Source organism: Ambystoma mexicanum, unplaced genomic scaffold (assembly GCF_040938575.1).
Source record: "Ambystoma mexicanum isolate Mex_15411 unplaced genomic scaffold, UKY_AmexF1_1 Mex_scaf52, whole genome shotgun sequence".
In the NCBI taxonomy this organism is placed as follows: Eukaryota; Metazoa; Chordata; class Amphibia; order Caudata; family Ambystomatidae; genus Ambystoma; species Ambystoma mexicanum.
In genome coordinates, this window is record NW_027182469.1 from 949,007 (window position 1) to 975,585 (window position 26,579).

At 51.4% G+C, this 26,579-nt stretch overlaps 35 non-coding genes across 35 annotated transcripts; all 35 read left to right on the forward strand.

The window, feature by feature from the left end:
• Positions 1 to 1,556: 1,556 nt before the first annotated feature.
• On the forward strand, positions 1,557 to 1,627 carry TRNAG-CCC (transfer RNA glycine (anticodon CCC)). Its single transcript has one exon. It is a non-coding gene; the product is annotated as a tRNA-Gly (tRNA).
• A 565-nt stretch (positions 1,628 to 2,192) lies between these two features.
• On the forward strand, positions 2,193 to 2,263 carry TRNAG-GCC (transfer RNA glycine (anticodon GCC)). Its single transcript has one exon. It is a non-coding gene; the product is annotated as a tRNA-Gly (tRNA).
• A 350-nt stretch (positions 2,264 to 2,613) lies between these two features.
• On the forward strand, positions 2,614 to 2,684 carry TRNAG-CCC (transfer RNA glycine (anticodon CCC)). Its single transcript has one exon. It is a non-coding gene; the product is annotated as a tRNA-Gly (tRNA).
• A 552-nt stretch (positions 2,685 to 3,236) lies between these two features.
• Positions 3,237 to 3,307, forward strand: TRNAG-GCC (transfer RNA glycine (anticodon GCC)). The gene has a single exon. It is a non-coding gene; the product is annotated as a tRNA-Gly (tRNA).
• A 350-nt stretch (positions 3,308 to 3,657) lies between these two features.
• TRNAG-CCC (transfer RNA glycine (anticodon CCC)) lies at positions 3,658 to 3,728 on the forward strand. The gene has a single exon. It is a non-coding gene; the product is annotated as a tRNA-Gly (tRNA).
• A 565-nt stretch (positions 3,729 to 4,293) lies between these two features.
• TRNAG-GCC (transfer RNA glycine (anticodon GCC)) lies at positions 4,294 to 4,364 on the forward strand. Its single transcript has one exon. It is a non-coding gene; the product is annotated as a tRNA-Gly (tRNA).
• A 350-nt stretch (positions 4,365 to 4,714) lies between these two features.
• TRNAG-CCC (transfer RNA glycine (anticodon CCC)) lies at positions 4,715 to 4,785 on the forward strand. Its single transcript has one exon. It is a non-coding gene; the product is annotated as a tRNA-Gly (tRNA).
• Positions 4,786 to 5,771: 986 nt separating this feature from the next.
• TRNAG-CCC (transfer RNA glycine (anticodon CCC)) lies at positions 5,772 to 5,842 on the forward strand. Its single transcript has one exon. It is a non-coding gene; the product is annotated as a tRNA-Gly (tRNA).
• A 552-nt stretch (positions 5,843 to 6,394) lies between these two features.
• Positions 6,395 to 6,465, forward strand: TRNAG-GCC (transfer RNA glycine (anticodon GCC)). The gene has a single exon. It is a non-coding gene; the product is annotated as a tRNA-Gly (tRNA).
• A 986-nt stretch (positions 6,466 to 7,451) lies between these two features.
• TRNAG-GCC (transfer RNA glycine (anticodon GCC)) lies at positions 7,452 to 7,522 on the forward strand. Its single transcript has one exon. It is a non-coding gene; the product is annotated as a tRNA-Gly (tRNA).
• A 350-nt stretch (positions 7,523 to 7,872) lies between these two features.
• TRNAG-CCC (transfer RNA glycine (anticodon CCC)) lies at positions 7,873 to 7,943 on the forward strand. Its single transcript has one exon. It is a non-coding gene; the product is annotated as a tRNA-Gly (tRNA).
• A 552-nt stretch (positions 7,944 to 8,495) lies between these two features.
• TRNAG-GCC (transfer RNA glycine (anticodon GCC)) lies at positions 8,496 to 8,566 on the forward strand. Its single transcript has one exon. It is a non-coding gene; the product is annotated as a tRNA-Gly (tRNA).
• A 350-nt stretch (positions 8,567 to 8,916) lies between these two features.
• Positions 8,917 to 8,987, forward strand: TRNAG-CCC (transfer RNA glycine (anticodon CCC)). Its single transcript has one exon. It is a non-coding gene; the product is annotated as a tRNA-Gly (tRNA).
• Positions 8,988 to 9,552: 565 nt separating this feature from the next.
• On the forward strand, positions 9,553 to 9,623 carry TRNAG-GCC (transfer RNA glycine (anticodon GCC)). Its single transcript has one exon. It is a non-coding gene; the product is annotated as a tRNA-Gly (tRNA).
• Positions 9,624 to 9,973: 350 nt separating this feature from the next.
• Positions 9,974 to 10,044, forward strand: TRNAG-CCC (transfer RNA glycine (anticodon CCC)). The gene has a single exon. It is a non-coding gene; the product is annotated as a tRNA-Gly (tRNA).
• Positions 10,045 to 10,609: 565 nt separating this feature from the next.
• Positions 10,610 to 10,680, forward strand: TRNAG-GCC (transfer RNA glycine (anticodon GCC)). The gene has a single exon. It is a non-coding gene; the product is annotated as a tRNA-Gly (tRNA).
• A 1,407-nt stretch (positions 10,681 to 12,087) lies between these two features.
• Positions 12,088 to 12,158, forward strand: TRNAG-CCC (transfer RNA glycine (anticodon CCC)). Its single transcript has one exon. It is a non-coding gene; the product is annotated as a tRNA-Gly (tRNA).
• A 565-nt stretch (positions 12,159 to 12,723) lies between these two features.
• TRNAG-GCC (transfer RNA glycine (anticodon GCC)) lies at positions 12,724 to 12,794 on the forward strand. Its single transcript has one exon. It is a non-coding gene; the product is annotated as a tRNA-Gly (tRNA).
• A 2,030-nt stretch (positions 12,795 to 14,824) lies between these two features.
• Positions 14,825 to 14,895, forward strand: TRNAG-CCC (transfer RNA glycine (anticodon CCC)). Its single transcript has one exon. It is a non-coding gene; the product is annotated as a tRNA-Gly (tRNA).
• A 565-nt stretch (positions 14,896 to 15,460) lies between these two features.
• Positions 15,461 to 15,531, forward strand: TRNAG-GCC (transfer RNA glycine (anticodon GCC)). Its single transcript has one exon. It is a non-coding gene; the product is annotated as a tRNA-Gly (tRNA).
• A 350-nt stretch (positions 15,532 to 15,881) lies between these two features.
• TRNAG-CCC (transfer RNA glycine (anticodon CCC)) lies at positions 15,882 to 15,952 on the forward strand. Its single transcript has one exon. It is a non-coding gene; the product is annotated as a tRNA-Gly (tRNA).
• Positions 15,953 to 16,504: 552 nt separating this feature from the next.
• TRNAG-GCC (transfer RNA glycine (anticodon GCC)) lies at positions 16,505 to 16,575 on the forward strand. Its single transcript has one exon. It is a non-coding gene; the product is annotated as a tRNA-Gly (tRNA).
• A 350-nt stretch (positions 16,576 to 16,925) lies between these two features.
• Positions 16,926 to 16,996, forward strand: TRNAG-CCC (transfer RNA glycine (anticodon CCC)). The gene has a single exon. It is a non-coding gene; the product is annotated as a tRNA-Gly (tRNA).
• Positions 16,997 to 17,561: 565 nt separating this feature from the next.
• Positions 17,562 to 17,632, forward strand: TRNAG-GCC (transfer RNA glycine (anticodon GCC)). The gene has a single exon. It is a non-coding gene; the product is annotated as a tRNA-Gly (tRNA).
• A 350-nt stretch (positions 17,633 to 17,982) lies between these two features.
• TRNAG-CCC (transfer RNA glycine (anticodon CCC)) lies at positions 17,983 to 18,053 on the forward strand. The gene has a single exon. It is a non-coding gene; the product is annotated as a tRNA-Gly (tRNA).
• Positions 18,054 to 18,608: 555 nt separating this feature from the next.
• Positions 18,609 to 18,679, forward strand: TRNAG-GCC (transfer RNA glycine (anticodon GCC)). The gene has a single exon. It is a non-coding gene; the product is annotated as a tRNA-Gly (tRNA).
• Positions 18,680 to 19,665: 986 nt separating this feature from the next.
• Positions 19,666 to 19,736, forward strand: TRNAG-GCC (transfer RNA glycine (anticodon GCC)). The gene has a single exon. It is a non-coding gene; the product is annotated as a tRNA-Gly (tRNA).
• A 350-nt stretch (positions 19,737 to 20,086) lies between these two features.
• Positions 20,087 to 20,157, forward strand: TRNAG-CCC (transfer RNA glycine (anticodon CCC)). The gene has a single exon. It is a non-coding gene; the product is annotated as a tRNA-Gly (tRNA).
• Positions 20,158 to 20,709: 552 nt separating this feature from the next.
• TRNAG-GCC (transfer RNA glycine (anticodon GCC)) lies at positions 20,710 to 20,780 on the forward strand. Its single transcript has one exon. It is a non-coding gene; the product is annotated as a tRNA-Gly (tRNA).
• Positions 20,781 to 22,810: 2,030 nt separating this feature from the next.
• Positions 22,811 to 22,881, forward strand: TRNAG-CCC (transfer RNA glycine (anticodon CCC)). The gene has a single exon. It is a non-coding gene; the product is annotated as a tRNA-Gly (tRNA).
• A 986-nt stretch (positions 22,882 to 23,867) lies between these two features.
• TRNAG-CCC (transfer RNA glycine (anticodon CCC)) lies at positions 23,868 to 23,938 on the forward strand. Its single transcript has one exon. It is a non-coding gene; the product is annotated as a tRNA-Gly (tRNA).
• Positions 23,939 to 24,490: 552 nt separating this feature from the next.
• TRNAG-GCC (transfer RNA glycine (anticodon GCC)) lies at positions 24,491 to 24,561 on the forward strand. The gene has a single exon. It is a non-coding gene; the product is annotated as a tRNA-Gly (tRNA).
• Positions 24,562 to 24,911: 350 nt separating this feature from the next.
• Positions 24,912 to 24,982, forward strand: TRNAG-CCC (transfer RNA glycine (anticodon CCC)). Its single transcript has one exon. It is a non-coding gene; the product is annotated as a tRNA-Gly (tRNA).
• Positions 24,983 to 25,547: 565 nt separating this feature from the next.
• On the forward strand, positions 25,548 to 25,618 carry TRNAG-GCC (transfer RNA glycine (anticodon GCC)). The gene has a single exon. It is a non-coding gene; the product is annotated as a tRNA-Gly (tRNA).
• A 350-nt stretch (positions 25,619 to 25,968) lies between these two features.
• On the forward strand, positions 25,969 to 26,039 carry TRNAG-CCC (transfer RNA glycine (anticodon CCC)). The gene has a single exon. It is a non-coding gene; the product is annotated as a tRNA-Gly (tRNA).
• The last annotated feature ends 540 nt before the right edge of the window (positions 26,040 to 26,579 follow it).

Here is a 26,579-nt window from a genome sequence, read left to right on the forward strand (position 1 = left end):
AATGGAAACGGTAGATAAGATGATTGCATTGCTTGTCTGTTTTCTGCGCAAAGAAAGCACTCTGCTGCCCTCTTTTAGCAGAAGATGGAACGGCAGTTTCAACTTAAGGCGGGAAACCTATTATGCAAATAATTCCCAGAAGACCCCAGAAGCCCAGATTGAAAGGGTGTCAGCCTTGTGTGGCTGCAAAGATATCCCCTGAGTCCTGCGGTAGAAGTCTGGCTTTCCTGAGGCACGGTGCTCAGGGAACTGCACTCAGAGTAGCGACCCATACAAAGGCCACCCTCATCTACCAGTGTGCTTGCCTCTGTCCACTTTTCCTGTCTATAGAACCTGGCCGTTCGTGGCCAAGTGAGTGAGAAGGACTGCCAGGGCAGCGCAGCTCCCATTCACCCACCGGAGCTGGCGCCATCCTCATGTCACTGCAGTGCTCTGTTAAATCAGCTGCTCTGGCCTGCAATGGTCCAGAGCACTGTAGCGCCAGTGTGCAGCATGTAAGGCATTGGTGGTTCAGTGGTAGAATTCTCGCCTGCCACGCGGGAGGCCCGGGTTTGATTCCCGGCCAATGCATGGCACTTTTGTAGACGTGTCTCTTGATATTTTAAAAGGCATGGGAAAAGAAAAATGGAAACGGTAGATAAGATGATTGCATTGCTTGTCTGTTTTCTGCGCAAAGAAAGCACTCTGCTGCCCTCTTTTAGCAGAAGATGGAACTGCAGTTTCAACTTAAGGCGGGAAACCTTCTATTATGCAAATAATTCCCAGAAGACCCCAGAAGCCCAGATTGAAAGGGTGTCAGCCTCGTGTGGCTGCAAAGATATCCCCTGAGTCCTGCGGTAGAAGTCTGGCTTTCCTGAGGCACGGTGCTCAGGGAACTGCACTCAGAGTAGTGACCCATACAAAGGCCACCCTCATCTACCAGTGTGCTTGCCTCTGTCCACTTTTCCTGTCTATAGAACCTGGCCGTTCGTGGCCGTTCGTGGCCAAGTGAGTGAGAAGGACTGCCAGGGCAGCGCAGCTCCCATTCACCCACCGGAGCTGGCGCCATCCTCATGTCACTGCAGTGCTCTGTTAAATCAGCTGCTCTGGGCTGCAATGGTCCAGAGCACTGTAGCGCCAGTGTGCAGCATGTAAGGCATTGGTGGTTCAGTGGTAGAATTCTCGCCTGCCACGTGGGAGGCCCGGGTTCGATTCCCGGCCAATGCATGAGCGTTTTGCACATGTACCTTTCGTTGACTTTGAAGCATCGTGAAAAGGAAGAGACCGAACAAAAAAACAAGCCTTGATTGCCTTGCTTGCCTTATTTCTGCTACTAGCGATCACTCTGCTGATCCCTTTTAGTAGAAGGGGCCGCTGCGCCTTGACTGGAAGCAGGGCAATCTCAGATTATGCAAACAGCTCATAGAGGCCCAGCCCGAGTAGGTGCCAGTCTCACACGTCTGCAAAGGCCTTCAATGAGGCTTTCAGCAGAAGTCAAGAGTTTACGAGTGACCATTCGCATGGAACTGGCAGGTGTGTTAAATCAAGTGCTCTACCGCAGTAATGCTGCTTGTCAGGCATTGGTAGTTCAGTGGTAGAATTCTCGCTTCCCAAGCGGGAGGCCCGGGTTCGATTCCCGGCCAATGCATGGCACTTTTGTAGACGTGTCTCTTGATATTTTAAAAGGCATGGGAAAAGAAAAATGGAAACGGTAGATAAGATGATTGCATTGCTTGTCTGTTTTCTGCGCAAAGAAAGCACTCTGCTGCCCTCTTTTAGCAGAAGATGGAACGGCAGTTTCAACTTAAGGCGGGAAACCTTCTATTATGCAAATAATTCCCAGAAGACCCCAGAAGCCCAGATTGAAAGGGTGTCAGCCTCGTGTGGCTGCAAAGATATCCCCTGAGTCCTGCGGTAGAAGTCTGGCTTTCCTGAGGCACGGTGCTCAGGGAACTGCACTCAGAGTAGCGACCCATACAAAGGCCACCCTCATCTACCAGTGTGCTTGCCTCTGTCCACTTTTCCTGTCTATAGAACCTGGCCGTTCGTGGCCGTTCGTGGCCAAGTGAGTGAGAAGGACTGCCAGGGCAGCGCAGCTCCCATTCACCCACCGGAGCTGGCGCCATCCTCATGTCACTGCAGTGCTCTGTTAAATCAGCTGCTCTGGGCTGCAATGGTCCAGAGCACTGTAGCGCCAGTGTGCAGCATGTAAGGCATTGGTGGTTCAGTGGTAGAATTCTCGCCTGCCACGCGGGAGGCCCGGGTTCGATTCCCGGCCAATGCATGAGCGTTTTGCACATGTACCTTTCGTTGACTTTGAAGCATCGTGAAAAGGAAGAGACCGAACAAAAAAACAAGCCTTGATTGCCTTGCTTGCCTTATTTCTGCTACTAGCGATCACTCTGCTGATCCCTTTTAGTAGAAGGGGCCGCTGCGCCTTGACTGGAAGCAGGGCAATCTCAGATTATGCAAAACACTCATAGAGGCCCAGCCCGAGTAGGTGCCAGTCTCACACGTCTGCAAAGGCCTTCAATGAGGCTTTCAGCAGAAGTCAAGAGTTTACGAGTGACCATTCGCATGGAACTGGCAGGTGTGTTAAATCAAGCGCTCTACCGCAGTAATGCTGCTTGTCAAGCATTGGTAGTTCAGTGGTAGAATTCTCGCTTCCCAAGCGGGAGGCCCGGGTTCGATTCCCGACCAATGCATGGCACTTTTGTAGACGTGTCTCTTGATATTTTAAAAGGCATGGGAAAAGAAAAATGGAAACGGTAGATAAGATGATTGCATTGCTTGTCTGTTTTCTGCGCAAAGAAAGCACTCTGCTGCCCTCTTTTAGCAGAAGATGGAACGGCAGTTTCAACTTAAGGCGGGAAACCTATTATGCAAATAATTCCCAGAAGACCCCAGAAGCCCAGATTGAAAGGGTGTCAGCCTCGTGTGGCTGCAAAGATATCCCCTGAGTCCTGCGGTAGAAGTCTGGCTTTCCTGAGGCACGGTGCTCAGGGAACTGCACTCAGAGTAGCGACCCATACAAAGGCCACCCTCATCTACCAGTGTGCTTGCCTCTGTCCACTTTTCCTGTCTATAGAACCTGGCCGTTCGTGGCCAAGTGAGTGAGAAGGACTGCCAGGGCAGCGCAGCTCCCATTCACCCACCGGAGCTGGCGCCATCCTCATGTCACTGCAGTGCTCTGTTAAATCAGCTGCTCTGGGCTGCAATGGTCCAGAGCACTGTAGCACCAGTGTGCAGCATGTAAGGCATTGGTGGTTCAGTGGTAGAATTCTCGCCTGCCACGCGGGAGGCCCGGGTTCGATTCCCGGCCAATGCATGAGCGTTTTGCACATGTACCTTTCGTTGACTTTGAAGCATCGTGAAAAGGAAGAGACCGAACAAAAAAACAAGCCTTGATTGCCTTGCTTGCCTTATTTCTGCTACTAGCGATCACTCTGCTGATCCCTTTTAGTAGAAGGGGCCGCTGCGCCTTGACTGGAAGCAGGGCAATCTCAGATTATGCAAACAGCTCATAGAGGCCCAGCCCGAGTAGGTGCCAGTCTCACACGTCTGCAAAGGCCTTCAATGAGGCTTTCAGCAGAAGTCAAGAGTTTACGAGTGACCATTCGCATGGAACTGGCAGGTGTGTTAAATCAAGCGCTCTACCGCAGTAATGCTGCTTGTCAAGCATTGGTAGTTCAGTGGTAGAATTCTCGCTTCCCAAGCGGGAGGCCCGGGTTCGATTCCCGGCCAATGCATGGCACTTTTGTAGACGTGTCTCTTGATATTTTAAAAGGCATGGGAAAAGAAAAATGGAAACGGTAGATAAGATGATTGCATTGCTTGTCTGTTTTCTGCGCAAAGAAAGCAATCTGCTGCCCTCTTTTAGCAGAAGATGGAACTGCAGTTTCAACTTAAGGCGGGAAACCTTCTATTATGCAAATAATTCCCAGAAGACCCCAGAAGCCCAGATTGAAAGGGTGTCAGCCTCGTGTGGCTGCAAAGATATCCCCTGAGTCCTGCGGTAGAAGTCTGGCTTTCCTGAGGCACGGTGCTCAGGGAACTGCACTCAGAGTAGCGACCCATACAAAGGCCACCCTCATCTACCAGTGTGCTTGCCTCTGTCCACTTTTCCTGTCTATAGAACCTGGCCGTTCGTGGCCGTTCGTGGCCAAGTGAGTGAGAAGGACTGCCAGGGCAGCGCAGCTCCCATTCACCCACCGGAGCTGGCGCCATCCTCATGTCACTGCAGTGCTCTGTTAAATCAGCTGCTCTGGGCTGCAATGGTCCAGAGCACTGTAGCGCCAGTGTGCAGCATGTAAGGCATTGGTGGTTCAGTGGTAGAATTCTCGCCTGCCACGCGGGAGGCCCGGGTTCGATTCCCGGCCAATGCATGAGCGTTTTGCACATGTACCTTTCGTTGACTTTGAAGCATCGTGAAAAGGAAGAGACCGAACAAAAAAACAAGCCTTGATTGCCTTGCTTGCCTTATTTCTGCTACTAGCGATCACTCTGCTGATCCCTTTTAGTAGAAGGGGCCGCTGCGCCTTGACTGGAAGCAGGGCAATCTCAGATTATGCAAACAGCTCATAGAGGCCCAGCCCGAGTAGGTGCCAGTCTCACACGTCTGCAAAGGCCTTCAATGAGGCTTTCAGCAGAAGTCAAGAGTTTACGAGTGACCATTCGCATGGAACTGGCAGGTGTGTTAAATCAAGTGCTCTACCGCAGTAATGCTGCTTGTCAGGCATTGGTAGTTCAGTGGTAGAATTCTCGCTTCCCAAGCGGGAGGCCCGGGTTCGATTCCCGGCCAATGCATGGCACTTTTGTAGACGTGTCTCTTGATATTTTAAAAGGCATGGGAAAAGAAAAATGGAAACGGTAGATAAGATGATTGCATTGCTTGTCTGTTTTCTGCGCAAAGAAAGCACTCTGCTGCCCTCTTTTAGCAGAAGATGGAACGGCAGTTTCAACTTAAGGCGGGAAACCTTCTATTATGCAAATAATTCCCAGAAGACCCCAGAAGCCCAGATTGAAAGGGTGTCAGCCTCGTGTGGCTGCAAAGATATCCCCTGAGTCCTGCGGTAGAAGTCTGGCTTTCCTGAGGCACGGTGCTCAGGGAACTGCACTCAGAGTAGCGACCCATACAAAGGCCACCCTCATCTACCAGTGTGCTTGCCTCTGTCCACTTTTCCTGTCTATAGAACCTGGCCGTTCGTGGCCGTTCGTGGCCAAGTGAGTGAGAAGGACTGCCAGGGCAGCGCAGCTCCCATTCACCCACCGGAGCTGGCGCCATCCTCATGTCACTGCAGTGCTCTGTTAAATCAGCTGCTCTGGGCTGCAATGGTCCAGAGCACTGTAGCGCCAGTGTGCAGCATGTAAGGCATTGGTGGTTCAGTGGTAGAATTCTCGCCTGCCACGCGGGAGGCCCGGGTTCGATTCCAGGCCAATGCATGAGCGTTTTGCACATGTACCTTTCGTTGACTTTGAAGCATCGTGAAAAGGAAGAGACCGAACAAAAAAACAAGCCTTGATTGCCTTGCTTGCCTTATTTCTGCTACTAGCGATCACTCTGCTGATCCCTTTTAGTAGAAGGGGCCGCTGCGCCTTGACTGGAAGCAGGGCAATCTCAGATTATGCAAAACACTCATAGAGGCCCAGCCCGAGTAGGTGCCAGTCTCACACGTCTGCAAAGGCCTTCAATGAGGCTTTCAGCAGAAGTCAAGAGTTTACGAGTGACCATTCGCATGGAACTGGCAGGTGTGTTAAATCAAGCGCTCTACCGCAGTAATGCTGCTTGTCAAGCATTGGTAGTTCAGTGGTAGAATTCTCGCTTCCCAAGCGGGAGGCCCGGGTTCGATTCCCGACCAATGCATGGCACTTTTGTAGACGTGTCTCTTGATATTTTAAAAGGCATGGGAAAAGAAAAATGGAAACGGTAGATAAGATGATTGCATTGCTTGTCTGTTTTCTGCGCAAAGAAAGCACTCTGCTGCCCTCTTTTAGCAGAAGATGGAACGGCAGTTTCAACTTAAGGCGGGAAACCTATTATGCAAATAATTCCCAGAAGACCCCAGAAGCCCAGATTGAAAGGGTGTCAGCCTCGTGTGGCTGCAAAGATATCCCCTGAGTCCTGCGGTAGAAGTCTGGCTTTCCTGAGGCACGGTGCTCAGGGAACTGCACTCAGAGTAGCGACCCATACAAAGGCCACCCTCATCTACCAGTGTGCTTGCCTCTGTCCACTTTTCCTGTCTATAGAACCTGGCCGTTCGTGGCCAAGTGAGTGAGAAGGACTGCCAGGGCAGCGCAGCTCCCATTCACCCACCGGAGCTGGCGCCATCCTCATGTCACTGCAGTGCTCTGTTAAATCAGCTGCTCTGGGCTGCAATGGTCCAGAGCACTGTAGCGCCAGTGTGCAGCATGTAAGGCATTGGTGGTTCAGTGGTAGAATTCTCGCCTGCCACGCGGGAGGCCCGGGTTCGATTCCCGGCCAATGCATGAGTGTTTTGCACATGTACCTTTCGTTGACTTTGAAGCATCGTGAAAAGGAAGAGACCGAACAAAAAAACAAGCCTTGATTGCCTTGCTTGCCTTATTTCTGCTACTAGTGATCACTCTGCTGATCCCTTTTAGTAGAAGGGGCCGCTGCGCCTTGACTGGAAGCAGGGCAATCTCAGATTATGCAAAACGCTCATAGAGGCCCAGCCCGAGTAGGTGCCAGTCTCACACGTCTGCAAAGGCCTTCAATGAGGCTTTCAGCAGAAGTCAAGAGTTTACGAGTGACCATTCGCATGGAACTGGCAGGTGTGTTAAATCAAGCGCTCTACCGCAGTAATGCTGCTTGTCAAGCATTGGTAGTTCAGTGGTAGAATTCTCCCTTCCCAAGCGGGAGGCCCGGGTTCGATTCCCGGCCAATGCATGGCACTTTTGTAGACGTGTCTCTTGATATTTTAAAAGGCATGGGAAAAGAAAAATGGAAACGGTAGATAAGATGATTGCATTGCTTGTCTGTTTTCTGCGCAAAGAAAGCAATCTGCTGCCCTCTTTTAGCAGAAGATGGAACTGCAGTTTCAACTTAAGGCGGGAAACCTTCTATTATGCAAATAATTCCCAGAAGACCCCAGAAGCCCAGATTGAAAGGGTGTCAGCCTCGTGTGGCTGCAAAGATATCCCCTGAGTCCTGCGGTAGAAGTCTGGCTTTCCTGAGGCACGGTGCTCAGGGAACTGCACTCAGAGTAGCGACCCATACAAAGGCCACCCTCATCTACCAGTGTGCTTGCCTCTGTCCACTTTTCCTGTCTATAGAACCTGGCCGTTCGTGGCCGTTCGTGGCCAAGTGAGTGAGAAGGACTGCCAGGGCAGCGCAGCTCCCATTCACCCACCGGAGCTGGCGCCATCCTCATGTCACTGCAGTGCTCTGTTAAATCAGCTGCTCTGGGCTGCAATGGTCCAGAGCACTGTAGCGCCAGTGTACAGCATGTAAGGCATTGGTGGTTCAGTGGTAGAATTCTCGCCTGCCACGCGGGAGGCCCGGGTTCGATTCCCGGCCAATGCATGAGCGTTTTGCACATGTACCTTTCGTTGACTTTGAAGCATCGTGAAAAGGAAGAGACCGAACAAAAAAACAAGCCTTGATTGCCTTGCTTGCCTTATTTCTGCTACTAGCGATCACTCTGCTGATCCCTTTTAGTAGAAGGGGCCGCTGCGCCTTGACTGGAAGCAGGGCAATCTCAGATTATGCAAAACGCTCATAGAGGCCCAGCCCGAGTAGGTGCCAGTCTCACACGTCTGCAAAGGCCTTCAATGAGGCTTTCAGCAGAAGTCAAGAGTTTACGAGTGACCATTCGCATGGAACGGGCAGGTGTGTTAAATCAAGTGCTCTACCGCAGTAATGCTGCTTGTCAGGCATTGGTAGTTCAGTGGTAGAATTCTCGCTTCCCAAGCGGGAGGCCCGGGTTCGATTCCCGGCCAATGCATGGCACTTTTGTAGACGTGTCTCTTGATATTTTAAAAGGCATGGGAAAAGAAAAATGGAAACGGTAGATAAGATGATTGCATTGCTTGTCTGTTTTCTGCGCAAAGAAAGCACTCTGCTGCCCTCTTTTAGCAGAAGATGGAACGGCAGTTTCAATTTAAGGCGGGAAACCTATTATGCAAATAATTCCCAGAAGACCCCAGAAGCCCAGATTGAAAGGGTGTCAGCCTCGTGTGGCTGCAAAGATATCCCCTGAGTCCTGCGGTAGAAGTCTGGCTTTCCTGAGGCACGGTGCTCAGGGAACTGCACTCAGAGTAGCGACCCATACAAAGGCCACCCTCATCTACCAGTGTGCTTGCCTCTGTCCACTTTTCCTGTCTATAGAACCTGGCCGTTCGTGGCCAAGTGAGTGAGAAGGACTGCCAGGGCAGCGCAGCTCCCATTCACCCACCGGAGCTGGCGCCATCCTCATGTCACTGCAGTGCTCTGTTAAATCAGCTGCTCTGGGCTGCAATGGTCCAGAGCACTGTAGCGCCAGTGTGCAGCATGTAAGGCATTGGTGGTTCAGTGGTAGAATTCTCGCCTGCCACGCGGGAGGCCCGGGTTCGATTCCCGGCCAATGCATGAGCGTTTTGCACATGTACCTTTCGTTGACTTTGAAGCATCGTGAAAAGGAAGAGACCGAACAAAAAAACAAGCCTTGATTGCCTTGCTTGCCTTATTTCTGCTACTAGCGATCACTCTGCTGATCCCTTTTAGTAGAAGGGGCCGCTGCGCCTTGACTGGAAGCAGGGCAATCTCAGATTATGCAAACAGCTCATAGAGGCCCAGCCCGAGTAGGTGCCAGTCTCACACGTCTGCAAAGGCCTTCAATGAGGCTTTCAGCAGAAGTCAAGAGTTTACGAGTGACCATTCGCATGGAACTGGCAGGTGTGTTAAATCAAGTGCTCTACCGCAGTAATGCTGCTTGTCAGGCATTGGTAGTTCAGTGGTAGAATTCTCGCTTCCCAAGCGGGAGGCCCGGGTTCGATTCCCGGCCAATGCATGGCACTTTTGTAGACGTGTCTCTTGATATTTTAAAAGGCATGGGAAAAGAAAAATGGAAACGGTAGATAAGATGATTGCATTGCTTGTCTGTTTTCTGCGCAAAGAAAGCACTCTGCTGCCCTCTTTTAGCAGAAGATGGAACGGCAGTTTCAACTTAAGGCGGGAAACGTTCTATTATGCAAATAATTCCCAGAAGACCCCAGAAGCCCAGATTGAAAGGGTGTCAGCCTCGTGTGGCTGCAAAGATATCCCCTGAGTCCTGCGGTAGAAGTCTGGCTTTCCTGAGGCACGGTGCTCAGGGAACTGCACTCAGAGTAGCGACCCATACAAAGGCCTCCCTCATCTACCAGTGTGCTTGCCTCTGTCCACTTTTCCTGTCTATAGAACCTGGCCGTTCGTGGCCGTTCGTGGCCAAGTGAGTGAGAAGGACTGCCAGGGCAGCGCAGCTCCCATTCACCCACCGGAGCTGGCGCCATCCTCATGTCACTGCAGTGCTCTGTTAAATCAGCTGCTCTGGGCTGCAATGGTCCAGAGCACTGTAGCGCCAGTGTGCAGCATGTAAGGCATTGGTGGTTCAGTGGTAGAATTCTCGCCTGCCACGCGGGAGGCCCGGGTTCGATTCCCGGCCAATGCATGAGTGTTTTGCACATGTACCTTTCGTTGACTTTGAAGCATCGTGAAAAGGAAGAGACCGAACAAAAAAACAAGCCTTGATTGCCTTGCTTGCCTTATTTCTGCTACTAGCGATCACTCTGCTGATCCCTTTTAGTAGAAGGGGCCGCTGCGCCTTGACTGGAAGCAGGGCAATCTCAGATTATGCAAAACGCTCATAGAGGCCCAGCCCGAGTAGGTGCCAGTCTCACACGTCTGCAAAGGCCTTCAATGAGGCTTTCAGCAGAAGTCAAGAGTTTACGAGTGACCATTCGCATGGAACTGGCAGGTGTGTTAAATCAAGCGCTCTACCGCAGTAATGCTGCTTGTCAAGCATTGGTAGTTCAGTGGTAGAATTCTCGCTTCCCAAGCGGGAGGCCCGGGTTCGATTCCCGGCCAATGCATGGCACTTTTGTAGACGTGTCTCTTGATATTTTAAAAGGCATGGGAAAAGAAAAATGGAAACGGTAGATAAGATGATTGCATTGCTTGTCTGTTTTCTGCGCAAAGAAAGCAATCTGCTGCCCTCTTTTAGCAGAAGATGGAACTGCAGTTTCAACTTAAGGCGGGAAACCTTCTATTATGCAAATAATTCCCAGAAGACCCCAGAAGCCCAGATTGAAAGGGTGTCAGCCTCGTGTGGCTGCAAAGATATCCCCTGAGTCCTGCGGTAGAAGTCTGGCTTTCCTGAGGCACGGTGCTCAGGGAACTGCACTCAGAGTAGCGACCCATACAAAGGCCACCCTCATCTACCAGTGTGCTTGCCTCTGTCCACTTTTCCTGTCTATAGAACCTGGCCGTTCATGGCCGTTCGTGGCCAAGTGAGTGAGAAGGACTGCCAGGGCAGCGCAGCTCCCATTCACCCACCGGAGCTGGCGCCATCCTCATGTCACTGCAGTGCTCTGTTAAATCAGCTGCTCTGGGCTGCAATGGTCCAGAGCACTGTAGCGCCAGTGTGCAGCATATAAGGCATTGGTGGTTCAGTGGTAGAATTCTCGCCTGCCACGCGGGAGGCCCGGGTTCGATTCCCGGCCAATGCATGAGCGTTTTGCACATGTACCTTTCGTTGACTTTGAAGCATCGTGAAAAGGAAGAGACCGAACAAAAAAACAAGCCTTGATTGCCTTGCTTGCCTTATTTCTGCTACTAGCGATCACTCTGCTGATCCCTTTTAGTAGAAGGGGCCGCTGCGCCTTGACTGGAAGCAGGGCAATCTCAGATTATGCAAACAGCTCATAGAGGCCCAGCCCGAGTAGGTGCCAGTCTCACACGTCTGCAAAGGCCTTCAATGAGGCTTTCAGCAGAAGTCAAGAGTTTACGAGTGACCATTCGCATGGAACTGGCAGGTGTGTTAAATCAAGTGCTCTACCGCAGTAATGCTGCTTGTCAGGCATTGGTAGTTCAGTGGTAGAATTCTCTCTTCCCAAGCGGGAGGCCCGGGTTCGATTCCCGGCCAATGCATGGCACTTTTGTAGACGTGTCTCTTGATATTTTAAAAGGCATGGGAAAAGAAAAATGGAAACGGTAGATAAGATGATTGCATTGCTTGTCTGTTTTCTGCGCAAAGAAAGCACTCTGCTGCCCTCTTTTAGCAGAAGATGGAACGGCAGTTTCAACTTAAGGCGGGAAACCTTCTATTATGCAAATAATTCCCAGAAGACCCCAGAAGCCCAGATTGAAAGGGTGTCAGCCTCGTGTGGCTGCAAAGATATCCCCTGAGTCCTGCGGTAGAAGTCTGGCTTTCCTGAGGCACGGTGCTCAGGGAACTGCACTCAGAGTAGCGACCCATACAAAGGCCACCCTCATCTACCAGTGTGCTTGCCTCTGTCCACTCTTCCTGTCTATAGAACCTGGCCGTTCATGGCCGTTCGTGGCCAAGTGAGTGAGAAGGACTGCCAGGGCAGCGCAGCTCCCATTCACCCACCGGAGCTGGCGCCATCCTCATGTCACTGCAGTGCTCTGTTAAATCAGCTGCTCTGGGCTGCAATGGTCCAGAGCACTGTAGCGCCAGTGTGCAGCATGTAAGGAATTGGTGGTTCAGTGGTAGAATTCTCGCCTGCCACGCGGGAGGCCCGGGTTCGATTCCCGGCCAATGCATGAGTGTTTTGCACATGTACCTTTCGTTGACTTTGAAGCATCGTGAAAAGGAAGAGACCGAACAAAAAAACAAGCCTTGATTGCCTTGCTTGCCTTATTTCTGCTACTAGCGATCACTCTGCTGATCCCTTTTAGTAGAAGGGGCCGCTGCGCCTTGACTGGAAGCAGGGCAATCTCAGATTATGCAAAACGCTCATAGAGGCCCAGCCCGAGTAGGTGCCAGTCTCACACGTCTGCAAAGGCCTTCAATGAGGCTTTCAGCAGAAGTCAAGAGTTTACGAGTGACCATTCGCATGGAACTGGCAGGTGTGTTAAATCAAGCGCTCTACCGCAGTAATGCTGCTTGTCAAGCATTGGTAGTTCAGTGGTAGAATTCTCGCTTCCCAAGCGGGAGGCCCGGGTTCGATTCCCGGCCAATGCATGGCACTTTTGTAGACGTGTCTCTTGATATTTTAAAAGGCATGGGAAAAGAAAAATGGAAACGGTAGATAAGATGATTGCATTGCTTGTCTGTTTTCTGCGCAAAGAAAGCAATCTGCTGCCCTCTTTTAGCAGAAGATGGAACTGCAGTTTCAACTTAAGGCGGGAAACCTTCTATTATGCAAATAATTCCCAGAAGACCCCAGAAGCCCAGATTGAAAGGGTGTCAGCCTCGTGTGGCTGCAAAGATATCCCCTGAGTCCTGCGGTAGAAGTCTGGCTTTCCTGAGGCACGGTGCTCAGGGAACTGCACTCAGAGTAGCGACCCATACAAAGGCCACCCTCATCTACCAGTGTGCTTGCCTCTGTCCACTTTTCCTGTCTATAGAACCTGGCCGTTCGTGGCCGTTCGTGGCCAAGTGAGTGAGAAGGACTGCCAGGGCAGCGCAGCTCCCATTCACCCACCGGAGCTGGCGCCATCCTCATGTCACTGCAGTGCTCTGTTAAATCAGCTGCTCTGGGCTGCAATGGTCCAGAGCACTGTAGCGCCAGTGTGCAGCATGTAAGGCATTGGTGGTTCAGTGGTAGAATTCTCGCCTGCCACGCGGGAGGCCCGGGTTCGATTCCCGGCCAATGCATGAGCGTTTTGCACATGTACCTTTCGTTGACTTTGAAGCATCGTGAAAAGGAAGAGACCGAACAAAAAAACAAGCCTTGATTGCCTTGCTTGCCTTATTTCTGCTACTAGCGATCACTCTGCTGATCCCTTTTAGTAGAAGGGGCCGCTGCGCCTTGACTGGAAGCAGGGCAATCTCAGATTATGCAAAACGCTCATAGAGGCCCAGCCCGAGTAGGTGCCAGTCTCACACGTCTGCAAAGGCCTTCAATGAGGCTTTCAGCAGAAGTCAAGAGTTTACGAGTGACCATTCGCATGGAACTGGCAGGTGTGTTAAATCAAGTGCTCTACCGCAGTAATGCTGCTTGTCAGGCATTGGTAGCTCAGTGGTAGAATTCTCGCTTCCCAAGTGGGAGGCCCGGGTTCGATTCCCGGCCAATGCATGGCACTTTTGTAGACGTGTCTCTTGATATTTTAAAAGGCATGGGAAAAGAAAAATGGAAACGGTAGATAAGATGATTGCATTGCTTGTCTGTTTTCTGCGCAAAGAAAGCACTCTGCTGCCCTCTTTTAGCAGAAGATGGAACGGCAGTTTCAACTTAAGGCGGGAAACCTATTATGCAAATAATTCCCAGAAGACCCCAGAAGCCCAGATTGAAAGGGTGTCAGCCTTGTGTGGCTGCAAAGATATCCCCTGAGTCCTGCGGTAGAAGTCTGGCTTTCCTGAGGCACGGTGCTCAGGGAACTGCACTCAGAGTAGCGACCCATACAAAGGCCACCCTCATCTACCAGTGTGCTTGCCTCTGTCCACTTTTCCTGTCTATAGAACCTGGCCGTTCGTGGCCAAGTGAGTGAGAAGGACTGCCAGGGCAGCGCAGCTCCCATTCACCCACCGGAGCTGGCGCCATCCTCATGTCACTGCAGTGCTCTGTTAAATCAGCTGCTCTGGCCTGCAATGGTCCAGAGCACTGTAGCGCCAGTGTGCAGCATGTAAGGCATTGGTGGTTCAGTGGTAGAATTCTCGCCTGCCACGCGGGAGGCCCGGGTTTGATTCCCGGCCAATGCATGGCACTTTTGTAGACGTGTCTCTTGATATTTTAAAAGGCATGGGAAAAGAAAAATGGAAACGGTAGATAAGATGATTGCATTGCTTGTCTGTTTTCTGCGCAAAGAAAGCACTCTGCTGCCCTCTTTTAGCAGAAGATGGAACTGCAGTTTCAACTTAAGGCGGGAAACCTTCTATTATGCAAATAATTCCCAGAAGACCCCAGAAGCCCAGATTGAAAGGGTGTCAGCCTCGTGTGGCTGCAAAGATATCCCCTGAGTCCTGCGGTAGAAGTCTGGCTTTCCTGAGGCACGGTGCTCAGGGAACTGCACTCAGAGTAGTGACCCATACAAAGGCCACCCTCATCTACCAGTGTGCTTGCCTCTGTCCACTTTTCCTGTCTATAGAACCTGGCCGTTCGTGGCCGTTCGTGGCCAAGTGAGTGAGAAGGACTGCCAGGGCAGCGCAGCTCCCATTCACCCACCGGAGCTGGCGCCATCCTCATGTCACTGCAGTGCTCTGTTAAATCAGCTGCTCTGGGCTGCAATGGTCCAGAGCACTGTAGCGCCAGTATGCAGCATGTAAGGCATTGGTGGTTCAGTGGTAGAATTCTCGCCTGCCACGTGGGAGGCCCGGGTTCGATTCCCGGCCAATGCATGAGCGTTTTGCACATGTACCTTTCGTTGACTTTGAAGCATCGTGAAAAGGAAGAGACCGAACAAAAAAACAAGCCTTGATTGCCTTGCTTGCCTTATTTCTGCTACTAGCGATCACTCTGCTGATCCCTTTTAGTAGAAGGGGCCGCTGCGCCTTGACTGGAAGCAGGGCAATCTCAGATTATGCAAACAGCTCATAGAGGCCCAGCCCGAGTAGGTGCCAGTCTCACACGTCTGCAAAGGCCTTCAATGAGGCTTTCAGCAGAAGTCAAGAGTTTACGAGTGACCATTCGCATGGAACTGGCAGGTGTGTTAAATCAAGTGCTCTACCGCAGTAATGCTGCTTGTCAGGCATTGGTAGTTCAGTGGTAGAATTCTCGCTTCCCAAGCGGGAGGCCCGGGTTCGATTCCCGGCCAATGCATGGCACTTTTGTAGACGTGTCTCTTGATATTTTAAAAGGCATGGGAAAAGAAAAATGGAAACGGTAGATAAGATGATTGCATTGCTTGTCTGTTTTCTGCGCAAAGAAAGCACTCTGCTGCCCTCTTTTAGCAGAAGATGGAACGGCAGTTTCAACTTAAGGCGGGAAACCTTCTATTATGCAAATAATTCCCAGAAGACCCCAGAAGCCCAGATTGAAAGGGTGTCAGCCTCGTGTGGCTGCAAAGATATCCCCTGAGTCCTGCGGTAGAAGTCTGGCTTTCCTGAGGCACGGTGCTCAGGGAACTGCACTCAGAGTAGCGACCCATACAAAGGCCACCCTCATCTACCAGTGTGCTTGCCTCTGTCCACTTTTCCTGTCTATAGAACCTGGCCGTTCGTGGCCGTTCGTGGCCAAGTGAGTGAGAAGGACTGCCAGGGCAGCGCAGCTCCCATTCACCCACCGGAGCTGGCGCCATCCTCATGTCACTGCAGTGCTCTGTTAAATCAGCTGCTCTGGGCTGCAATGGTCCAGAGCACTGTAGCGCCAGTGTGCAGCATGTAAGGCATTGGTGGTTCAGTGGTAGAATTCTCGCCTGCCACGCGGGAGGCCCGGGTTCGATTCCCGGCCAATGCATGAGCGTTTTGCACATGTACCTTTCGTTGACTTTGAAGCATCGTGAAAAGGAAGAGACCGAACAAAAAAACAAGCCTTGATTGCCTTGCTTGCCTTATTTCTGCTACTAGCGATCACTCTGCTGATCCCTTTTAGTAGAAGGGGCCGCTGCGCCTTGACTGGAAGCAGGGCAATCTCAGATTATGCAAAACACTCATAGAGGCCCAGCCCGAGTAGGTGCCAGTCTCACACGTCTGCAAAGGCCTTCAATGAGGCTTTCAGCAGAAGTCAAGAGTTTACGAGTGACCATTCGCATGGAACTGGCAGGTGTGTTAAATCAAGCGCTCTACCGCAGTAATGCTGCTTGTCAAGCATTGGTAGTTCAGTGGTAGAATTCTCGCTTCCCAAGCGGGAGGCCCGGGTTCGATTCCCGACCAATGCATGGCACTTTTGTAGACGTGTCTCTTGATATTTTAAAAGGCATGGGAAAAGAAAAATGGAAACGGTAGATAAGATGATTGCATTGCTTGTCTGTTTTCTGCGCAAAGAAAGCACTCTGCTGCCCTCTTTTAGCAGAAGATGGAACGGCAGTTTCAACTTAAGGCGGGAAACCTATTATGCAAATAATTCCCAGAAGACCCCAGAAGCCCAGATTGAAAGGGTGTCAGCCTCGTGTGGCTGCAAAGATATCCCCTGAGTCCTGCGGTAGAAGTCTGGCTTTCCTGAGGCACGGTGCTCAGGGAACTGCACTCAGAGTAGCGACCCATACAAAGGCCACCCTCATCTACCAGTGTGCTTGCCTCTGTCCACTTTTCCTGTCTATAGAACCTGGCCGTTCGTGGCCAAGTGAGTGAGAAGGACTGCCAGGGCAGCGCAGCTCCCATTCACCCACCGGAGCTGGCGCCATCCTCATGTCACTGCAGTGCTCTGTTAAATCAGCTGCTCTGGGCTGCAATGGTCCAGAGCACTGTAGCACCAGTGTGCAGCATGTAAGGCATTGGTGGTTCAGTGGTAGAATTCTCGCCTGCCACGCGGGAGGCCCGGGTTCGATTCCCGGCCAATGCATGAGCGTTTTGCACATGTACCTTTCGTTGACTTTGAAGCATCGTGAAAAGGAAGAGACCGAACAAAAAAACAAGCCTTGATTGCCTTGCTTGCCTTATTTCTGCTACTAGCGATCACTCTGCTGATCCCTTTTAGTAGAAGGGGCCGCTGCGCCTTGACTGGAAGCAGGGCAATCTCAGATTATGCAAACAGCTCATAGAGGCCCAGCCCGAGTAGGTGCCAGTCTCACACGTCTGCAAAGGCCTTCAATGAGGCTTTCAGCAGAAGTCAAGAGTTTACGAGTGACCATTCGCATGGAACTGGCAGGTGTGTTAAATCAAGCGCTCTACCGCAGTAATGCTGCTTGTCAAGCATTGGTAGTTCAGTGGTAGAATTCTCGCTTCCCAAGCGGGAGGCCCGGGTTCGATTCCCGGCCAATGCATGGCACTTTTGTAGACGTGTCTCTTGATATTTTAAAAGGCATGGGAAAAGAAAAATGGAAACGGTAGATAAGATGATTGCATTGCTTGTCTGTTTTCTGCGCAAAGAAAGCAATCTGCTGCCCTCTTTTAGCAGAAGATGGAACTGCAGTTTCAACTTAAGGCGGGAAACCTTCTATTATGCAAATAATTCCCAGAAGACCCCAGAAGCCCAGATTGAAAGGGTGTCAGCCTCGTGTGGCTGCAAAGATATCCCCTGAGTCCTGCGGTAGAAGTCTGGCTTTCCTGAGGCACGGTGCTCAGGGAACTGCACTCAGAGTAGCGACCCATACAAAGGCCACCCTCATCTACCAGTGTGCTTGCCTCTGTCCACTTTTCCTGTCTATAGAACCTGGCCGTTCGTGGCCGTTCGTGGCCAAGTGAGTGAGAAGGACTGCCAGGGCAGCGCAGCTCCCATTCACCCACCGGAGCTGGCGCCATCCTCATGTCACTGCAGTGCTCTGTTAAATCAGCTGCTCTGGGCTGCAATGGTCCAGAGCACTGTAGCGCCAGTGTGCAGCATGTAAGGCATTGGTGGTTCAGTGGTAGAATTCTCGCCTGCCACGCGGGAGGCCCGGGTTCGATTCCCGGCCAATGCATGAGTGTTTTGCACATGTACCTTTCGTTGACTTTGAAGCATCGTGAAAAGGAAGAGACCGAACAAAAAAACAAGCCTTGATTGCCTTGCTTGCCTTATTTCTGCTACTAGTGATCACTCTGCTGATCCCTTTTAGTAGAAGGGGCCGCTGCGCCTTGACTGGAAGCAGGGCAATCTCAGATTATGCAAAACGCTCATAGAGGCCCAGCCCGAGTAGGTGCCAGTCTCACACGTCTGCAAAGGCCTTCAATGAGGCTTTCAGCAGAAGTCAAGAGTTTACGAGTGACCATTCGCATGGAACTGGCAGGTGTGTTAAATCAAGCGCTCTACCGCAGTAATGCTGCTTGTCAAGCATTGGTAGTTCAGTGGTAGAATTCTCGCTTCCCAAGCGGGAGGCCCGGGTTCGATTCCCGGCCAATGCATGGCACTTTTGTAGACGTGTCTCTTGATATTTTAAAAGGCATGGGAAAAGAAAAATGGAAACGGTAGATAAGATGATTGCATTGCTTGTCTGTTTTCTGCGCAAAGAAAGCAATCTGCTGCCCTCTTTTAGCAGAAGATGGAACTGCAGTTTCAACTTAAGGCGGGAAACCTTCTATTATGCAAATAATTCCCAGAAGACCCCAGAAGCCCAGATTGAAAGGGTGTCAGCCTCGTGTGGCTGCAAAGATATCCCCTGAGTCCTGCAGTAGAAGTCTGGCTTTCCTGAGGCACGGTGCTCAGGGAACTGCACTCAGAGTAGCGACCCATACAAAGGCCACCCTCATCTACCAGTGTGCTTGCCTCCGTCCACTTTTCCTGTCTATAGAACCTGGCCGTTCGTGGCCAAGTGAGTGAGAAGGACTGCCAGGGCAGCGCAGCTCCCATTCACCCACCGGAGCTGGCGCCATCCTCATGTCACTGCAGTGCTCTGTTAAATCAGCTGCTCTGGGCTGCAATGGTCCAGAGCACTGTAGCGCCAGTGTGCAGCATGTAAGGCATTGGTGGTTCAGTGGTAGAATTCTCGCCTGCCACGCGGGAGGCCCGGGTTCGATTCCCGGCCAATGCATGAGCGTTTTGCACATGTACCTTTCGTTGACTTTGAAGCATCGTGAAAAGGAAGAGACCGAACAAAAAAACAAGCCTTGATTGCCTTGCTTGCCTTATTTCTGCTACTAGCGATCACTCTGCTGATCCCTTTTAGTAGAAGGGGCCGCTGCGCCTTGACTGGAAGCAGGGCAATCTCAGATTATGCAAACAGCTCATAGAGGCCCAGCCCGAGTAGGTGCCAGTCTCACACGTCTGCAAAGGCCTTCAATGAGGCTTTCAGCAGAAGTCAAGAGTTTACGAGTGACCATTCGCATGGAACTGGCAGGTGTGTTAAATCAAGTGCTCTACCGCAGTAATGCTGCTTGTCAGGCATTGGTAGCTCAGTGGTAGAATTCTCGCTTCCCAAGTGGGAGGCCCGGGTTCGATTCCCGGCCAATGCATGGCACTTTTGTAGACGTGTCTCTTGATATTTTAAAAGGCATGGGAAAAGAAAAATGGAAACGGTAGATAAGATGATTGCATTGCTTGTCTGTTTTCTGCGCAAAGAAAGCACTCTGCTGCCCTCTTTTAGCAGAAGATGGAACGGCAGTTTCAACTTAAGGCGGGAAACCTTCTATTATGCAAATAATTCCCAGAAGACCCCAGAAGCCCAGATTGAAAGGGTGTCAGCCTCGTGTGGCTGCAAAGATATCCCCTGAGTCCTGCGGTAGAAGTCTGGCTTTCCTGAGGCACGGTGCTCAGGGAACTGCACTCAGAGTAGCGACCCATACAAAGGCCACCCTCATCTACCAGTGTGCTTGCCTCTGTCCACTTTTCCTGTCTATAGAACCTGGCCGTTCGTGGCCGTTCGTGGCCAAGTGAGTGAGAAGGACTGCCAGGGCAGCGCAGCTCCCATTCACCCACCGGAGCTGGCGCCATCCTCATGTCACTGCAGTGCTCTGTTAAATCAGCTGCTCTGGGCTGCAATGGTCCAGAGCACTGTAGCGCCAGTGTACAGCATGTAAGGCATTGGTGGTTCAGTGGTAGAATTCTCGCCTGCCACGCGGGAGGCCCGGGTTCGATTCCCGGCCAATGCATGAGCGTTTTGCACATGTACCTTTCGTTGACTTTGAAGCATCGTGAAAAGGAAGAGACCGAACAAAAAAACAAGCCTTGATTGCCTTGCTTGCCTTATTTCTGCTACTAGCGATCACTCTGCTGATCCCTTTTAGTAGAAGGGGCCGCTGCGCCTTGACTGGAAGCAGGGCAATCTCAGATTATGCAAAACGCTCATAGAGGCCCAGCCCGAGTAGGTGCCAGTCTCACACGTCTGCAAAGGCCTTCAATGAGGCTTTCAGCAGAAGTCAAGAGTTTACGAGTGACCATTCGCATGGAACTGGCAGGTGTGTTAAATCAAGTGCTCTACCGCAGTAATGCTGCTTGTCAGGCATTGGTAGTTCAGTGGTAGAATTCTCGCTTCCCAAGCGGGAGGCCCGGGTTCGATTCCCGGCCAATGCATGGCACTTTTGTAGACGTGTCTCTTGATATTTTAAAAGGCATGGGAAAAGAAAAATGGAAACGGTAGATAAGATGATTGCATTGCTTGTCTGTTTTCTGCGCAAAGAAAGCACTCTGCTGCCCTCTTTTAGCAGAAGATGGAACGGCAGTTTCAATTTAAGGCGGGAAACCTATTATGCAAATAATTCCCAGAAGACCCCAGAAGCCCAGATTGAAAGGGTGTCAGCCTCGTGTGGCTGCAAAGATATCCCCTGAGTCCTGCGGTAGAAGTCTGGCTTTCCTGAGGCACGGTGCTCAGGGAACTGCACTCAGAGTAGCGACCCATACAAAGGCCACCCTCATCTACCAGTGTGCTTGCCTCTGTCCACTTTTCCTGTCTATAGAACCTGGCCGTTCGTGGCCAAGTGAGTGAGAAGGACTGCCAGGGCAGCGCAGCTCCCATTCACCCACCGGAGCTGGCGCCATCCTCATGTCACTGCAGTGCTCTGTTAAATCAGCTGCTCTGGGCTGCAATGGTCCAGAGCACTGTAGCGCCAGTGTGCAGCATGTAAGGCATTGGTGGTTCAGTGGTAGAATTCTCGCCTGCCACGCGGGAGGCCCGGGTTCGATTCCCGGCCAATGCATGAGCGTTTTGCACATGTACCTTTCGTTGACTTTGAAGCATCGTGAAAAGGAAGAGACCGAACAAAAAAACAAGCCTTGATTGCCTTGCTTGCCTTATTTCTGCTACTAGCGATCACTCTGCTGATCCCTTTTAGTAGAAGGGGCCGCTGCGCCTTGACTGGAAGCAGGGCAATCTCAGATTATGCAAAACACTCATAGAGGCCCAGCCCGAGTAGGTGCCAGTCTCACACGTCTGCAAAGGCCTTCAATGAGGCTTTCAGCAGAAGTCAAGAGTTTACGAGTGACCATTCGCATGGAACTGGCAGGTGTGTTAAATCAAGCGCTCTACCGCAGTAATGCTGCTTGTCAGGCATTGGTAGCTCAGTGGTAGAATTCTCGCTTCCCAAGTGGGAGGCCCGGGTTCGATTCCCGGCCAATGCATGGCACTTTTGTAGACGTGTCTCTTGATATTTTAAAAGGCATGGGAAAAGAAAAATGGAAACGGTAGATAAGATGATTGCATTGCTTGTCTGTTTTCTGCGCAAAGAAAGCACTCTGCTGCCCTCTTTTAGCAGAAGATGGAACGGCAGTTTCAACTTAAGGCGGGAAACCTATTATGCAAATAATTCCCAGAAGACCCCAGAAGCCCAGATTGAAAGGGTGTCAGCCTTGTGTGGCTGCAAAGATATCCCCTGAGTCCTGCGGTAGAAGTCTGGCTTTCCTGAGGCACGGTGCTCAGGGAACTGCACTCAGAGTAGCGACCCATACAAAGGCCACCCTCATCTACCAGTGTGCTTGCCTCTGTCCACTTTTCCTGTCTATAGAACCTGGCCGTTCGTGGCCAAGTGAGTGAGAAGGACTGCCAGGGCAGCGCAGCTCCCATTCACCCACCGGAGCTGGCGCCATCCTCATGTCACTGCAGTGCTCTGTTAAATCAGCTGCTCTGGCCTGCAATGGTCCAGAGCACTGTAGCGCCAGTGTGCAGCATGTAAGGCATTGGTGGTTCAGTGGTAGAATTCTCGCCTGCCACGCGGGAGGCCCGGGTTTGATTCCCGGCCAATGCATGGCACTTTTGTAGACGTGTCTCTTGATATTTTAAAAGGCATGGGAAAAGAAAAATGGAAACGGTAGATAAGATGATTGCATTGCTTGTCTGTTTTCTGCGCAAAGAAAGCACTCTGCTGCCCTCTTTTAGCAGAAGATGGAACTGCAGTTTCAACTTAAGGCGGGAAACCTTCTATTATGCAAATAATTCCCAGAAGACCCCAGAAGCCCAGATTGAAAGGGTGTCAGCCTCGTGTGGCTGCAAAGATATCCCCTGAGTCCTGCGGTAGAAGTCTGGCTTTCCTGAGGCACGGTGCTCAGGGAACTGCACTCAGAGTAGTGACCCATACAAAGGCCACCCTCATCTACCAGTGTGCTTGCCTCTGTCCACTTTTCCTGTCTATAGAACCTGGCCGTTCGTGGCCGTTCGTGGCCAAGTGAGTGAGAAGGACTGCCAGGGCAGCGCAGCTCCCATTCACCCACCGGAGCTGGCGCCATCCTCATGTCACTGCAGTGCTCTGTTAAATCAGCTGCTCTGGGCTGCAATGGTCCAGAGCACTGTAGCGCCAGTGTGCAGCATGTAAGGCATTGGTGGTTCAGTGGTAGAATTCTCGCCTGCCACGTGGGAGGCCCGGGTTCGATTCCCGGCCAATGCATGAGCGTTTTGCACATGTACCTTTCGTTGACTTTGAAGCATCGTGAAAAGGAAGAGACCGAACAAAAAAACAAGCCTTGATTGCCTTGCTTGCCTTATTTCTGCTACTAGCGATCACTCTGCTGATCCCTTTTAGTAGAAGGGGCCGCTGCGCCTTGACTGGAAGCAGGGCAATCTCAGATTATGCAAACAGCTCATAGAGGCCCAGCCCGAGTAGGTGCCAGTCTCACACGTCTGCAAAGGCCTTCAATGAGGCTTTCAGCAGAAGTCAAGAGTTTACGAGTGACCATTCGCATGGAACTGGCAGGTGTGTTAAATCAAGTGCTCTACCGCAGTAATGCTGCTTGTCAGGCATTGGTAGTTCAGTGGTAGAATTCTCGCTTCCCAAGCGGGAGGCCCGGGTTCGATTCCCGGCCAATGCATGGCACTTTTGTAGACGTGTCTCTTGATATTTTAAAAGGCATGGGAAAAGAAAAATGGAAACGGTAGATAAGATGATTGCATTGCTTGTCTGTTTTCTGCGCAAAGAAAGCACTCTGCTGCCCTCTTTTAGCAGAAGATGGAACGGCAGTTTCAACTTAAGGCGGGAAACCTTCTATTATGCAAATAATTCCCAGAAGACCCCAGAAGCCCAGATTGAAAGGGTGTCAGCCTCGTGTGGCTGCAAAGATATCCCCTGAGTCCTGCGGTAGAAGTCTGGCTTTCCTGAGGCACGGTGCTCAGGGAACTGCACTCAGAGTAGCGACCCATACAAAGGCCACCCTCATCTACCAGTGTGCTTGCCTCTGTCCACTTTTCCTGTCTATAGAACCTGGCCGTTCGTGGCCGTTCGTGGCCAAGTGAGTGAGAAGGACTGCCAGGGCAGCGCAGCTCCCATTCACCCACCGGAGCTGGCGCCATCCTCATGTCACTGCAGTGCTCTGTTAAATCAGCTGCTCTGGGCTGCAATGGTCCAGAGCACTGTAGCGCCAGTGTGCAGCATGTAAGGCATTGGTGGTTCAGTGGTAGAATTCTCGCCTGCCACGCGGGAGGCCCGGGTTCGATTCCCGCCCAATGCATGAGCGTTTTGCACATGTACCTTTCGTTGACTTTGAAGCATCGTGAAAAGGAAGAGACCGAACAAAAAAACAAGCCTTGATTGCCTTGCTTGCCTTATTTCTGCTACTAGCGATCACTCTGCTGATCCCTTTTAGTAGAAGGGGCCGCTGCGCCTTGACTGGAAGCAGGGCAATCTCAGATTATGCAAAACACTCATAGAGGCCCAGCCCGAGTAGGTGCCAGTCTCACACGTCTGCAAAGGCCTTCAATGAGGCTTTCAGCAGAAGTCAAGAGTTTACGAGTGACCATTCGCATGGAACTGGCAGGTGTGTTAAATCAAGCGCTCTACCGCAGTAATGCTGCTTGTCAAGCATTGGTAGTTCAGTGGTAGAATTCTCGCTTCCCAAGCGGGAGGCCCGGGTTCGATTCCCGACCAATGCATGGCACTTTTGTAGACGTGTCTCTTGATATTTTAAAAGGCATGGGAAAAGAAAAATGGAAACGGTAGATAAGATGATTGCATTGCTTGTCTGTTTTCTGCGCAAAGAAAGCACTCTGCTGCCCTCTTTTAGCAGAAGATGGAACGGCAGTTTCAACTTAAGGCGGGAAACCTATTATGCAAATAATTCCCAGAAGACCCCAGAAGCCCAGATTGAAAGGGTGTCAGCCTCGTGTGGCTGCAAAGATATCCCCTGAGTCCTGCGGTAGAAGTCTGGCTTTCCTGAGGCACGGTGCTCAGGGAACTGCACTCAGAGTAGCGACCCATACAAAGGCCACCCTCATCTACCAGTGTGCTTGCCTCTGTCCACTTTTCCTGTCTATAGAACCTGGCCGTTCGTGGCCAAGTGAGTGAGAAGGACTGCCAGGGCAGCGCAGCTCCCATTCACCCACCGGAGCTGGCGCCATCCTCATGTCACTGCAGTGCTCTGTTAAATCAGCTGCTCTGGGCTGCAATGGTCCAGAGCACTGTAGCACCAGTGTGCAGCATGTAAGGCATTGGTGGTTCAGTGGTAGAATTCTCGCCTGCCACGCGGGAGGCCCGGGTTCGATTCCCGGCCAATGCATGAGCGTTTTGCACATGTACCTTTCGTTGACTTTGAAGCATCGTGAAAAGGAAGAGACCGAACAAAAAAACAAGCCTTGATTGCCTTGCTTGCCTTATTTCTGCTACTAGCGATCACTCTGCTGATCCCTTTTAGTAGAAGGGGCCGCTGCGCCTTGACTGGAAGCAGGGCAATCTCAGATTATGCAAACAGCTCATAGAGGCCCAGCCCGAGTAGGTGCCAGTCTCACACGTCTGCAAAGGCCTTCAATGAGGCTTTCAGCAGAAGTCAAGAGTTTACGAGTGACCATTCGCATGGAACTGGCAGGTGTGTTAAATCAAGCGCTCTACCGCAGTAATGCTGCTTGTCAAGCATTGGTAGTTCAGTGGTAGAATTCTCGCTTCCCAAGCGGGAGGCCCGGGTTCGATTCCCGGCCAATGCATGGCACTTTTGTAGACGTGTCTCTTGATATTTTAAAAGGCATGGGAAAAGAAAAATGGAAACGGTAGATAAGATGATTGCATTGCTTGTCTGTTTTCTGCGCAAAGAAAGCAATCTGCTGCCCTCTTTTAGCAGAAGATGGAACTGCAGTTTCAACTTAAGGCGGGAAACCTTCTATTATGCAAATAATTCCCAGAAGACCCCAGAAGCCCAGATTGAAAGGGTGTCAGCCTCGTGTGGCTGCAAAGATATCCCCTGAGTCCTGCGGTAGAAGTCTGGCTTTCCTGAGGCACGGTGCTCAGGGAACTGCACTCAGAGTAGCGACCCATACAAAGGCCACCCTCATCTACCAGTGTGCTTGCCTCTGTCCACTTTTCCTGTCTATAGAACCTGGCCGTTCGTGGCCGTTCGTGGCCAAGTGAGTGAGAAGGACTGCCAGGGCAGCGCAGCTCCCATTCACCCACCGGAGCTGGCGCCATCCTCATGTCACTGCAGTGCTCTGTTAAATCAGCTGCTCTGGGCTGCAATGGTCCAGAGCACTGTAGCGCCAGTGTGCAGCATGTAAGGCATTGGTGGTTCAGTGGTAGAATTCTCGCCTGCCACGCGGGAGGCCCGGGTTCGATTCCCGGCCAATGCATGAGTGTTTTGCACATGTACCTTTCGTTGACTTTGAAGCATCGTGAAAAGGAAGAGACCGAACAAAAAAACAAGCCTTGATTGCCTTGCTTGCCTTATTTCTGCTACTAGTGATCACTCTGCTGATCCCTTTTAGTAGAAGGGGCCGCTGCGCCTTGACTGGAAGCAGGGCAATCTCAGATTATGCAAAACGCTCATAGAGGCCCAGCCCGAGTAGGTGCCAGTCTCACACGTCTGCAAAGGCCTTCAATGAGGCTTTCAGCAGAAGTCAAGAGTTTACGAGTGACCATTCGCATGGAACTGGCAGGTGTGTTAAATCAAGCGCTCTACCGCAGTAATGCTGCTTGTCAAGCATTGGTAGTTCAGTGGTAGAATTCTCGCTTCCCAAGCGGGAGGCCCGGGTTCGATTCCCGGCCAATGCATGGCACTTTTGTAGACGTGTCTCTTGATATTTTAAAAGGCATGGGAAAAGAAAAATGGAAACGGTAGATAAGATGATTGCATTGCTTGTCTGTTTTCTGCGCAAAGAAAGCAATCTGCTGCCCTCTTTTAGCAGAAGATGGAACTGCAGTTTCAACTTAAGGCGGGAAACCTTCTATTATGCAAATAATTCCCAGAAGACCCCAGAAGCCCAGATTGAAAGGGTGTCAGCCTCGTGTGGCTGCAAAGATATCCCCTGAGTCCTGCAGTAGAAGTCTGGCTTTCCTGAGGCACGGTGCTCAGGGAACTGCACTCAGAGTAGCGACCCATACAAAGGCCACCCTCATCTACCAGTGTGCTTGCCTCCGTCCACTTTTCCTGTCTATAGAACCTGGCCGTTCGTGGCCAAGTGAGTGAGAAGGACTGCCAGGGCAGCGCAGCTCCCATTCACCCACCGGAGCTGGCGCCATCCTCATGTCACTGCAGTGCTCTGTTAAATCAGCTGCTCTGGGCTGCAATGGTCCAGAGCACTGTAGCGCCAG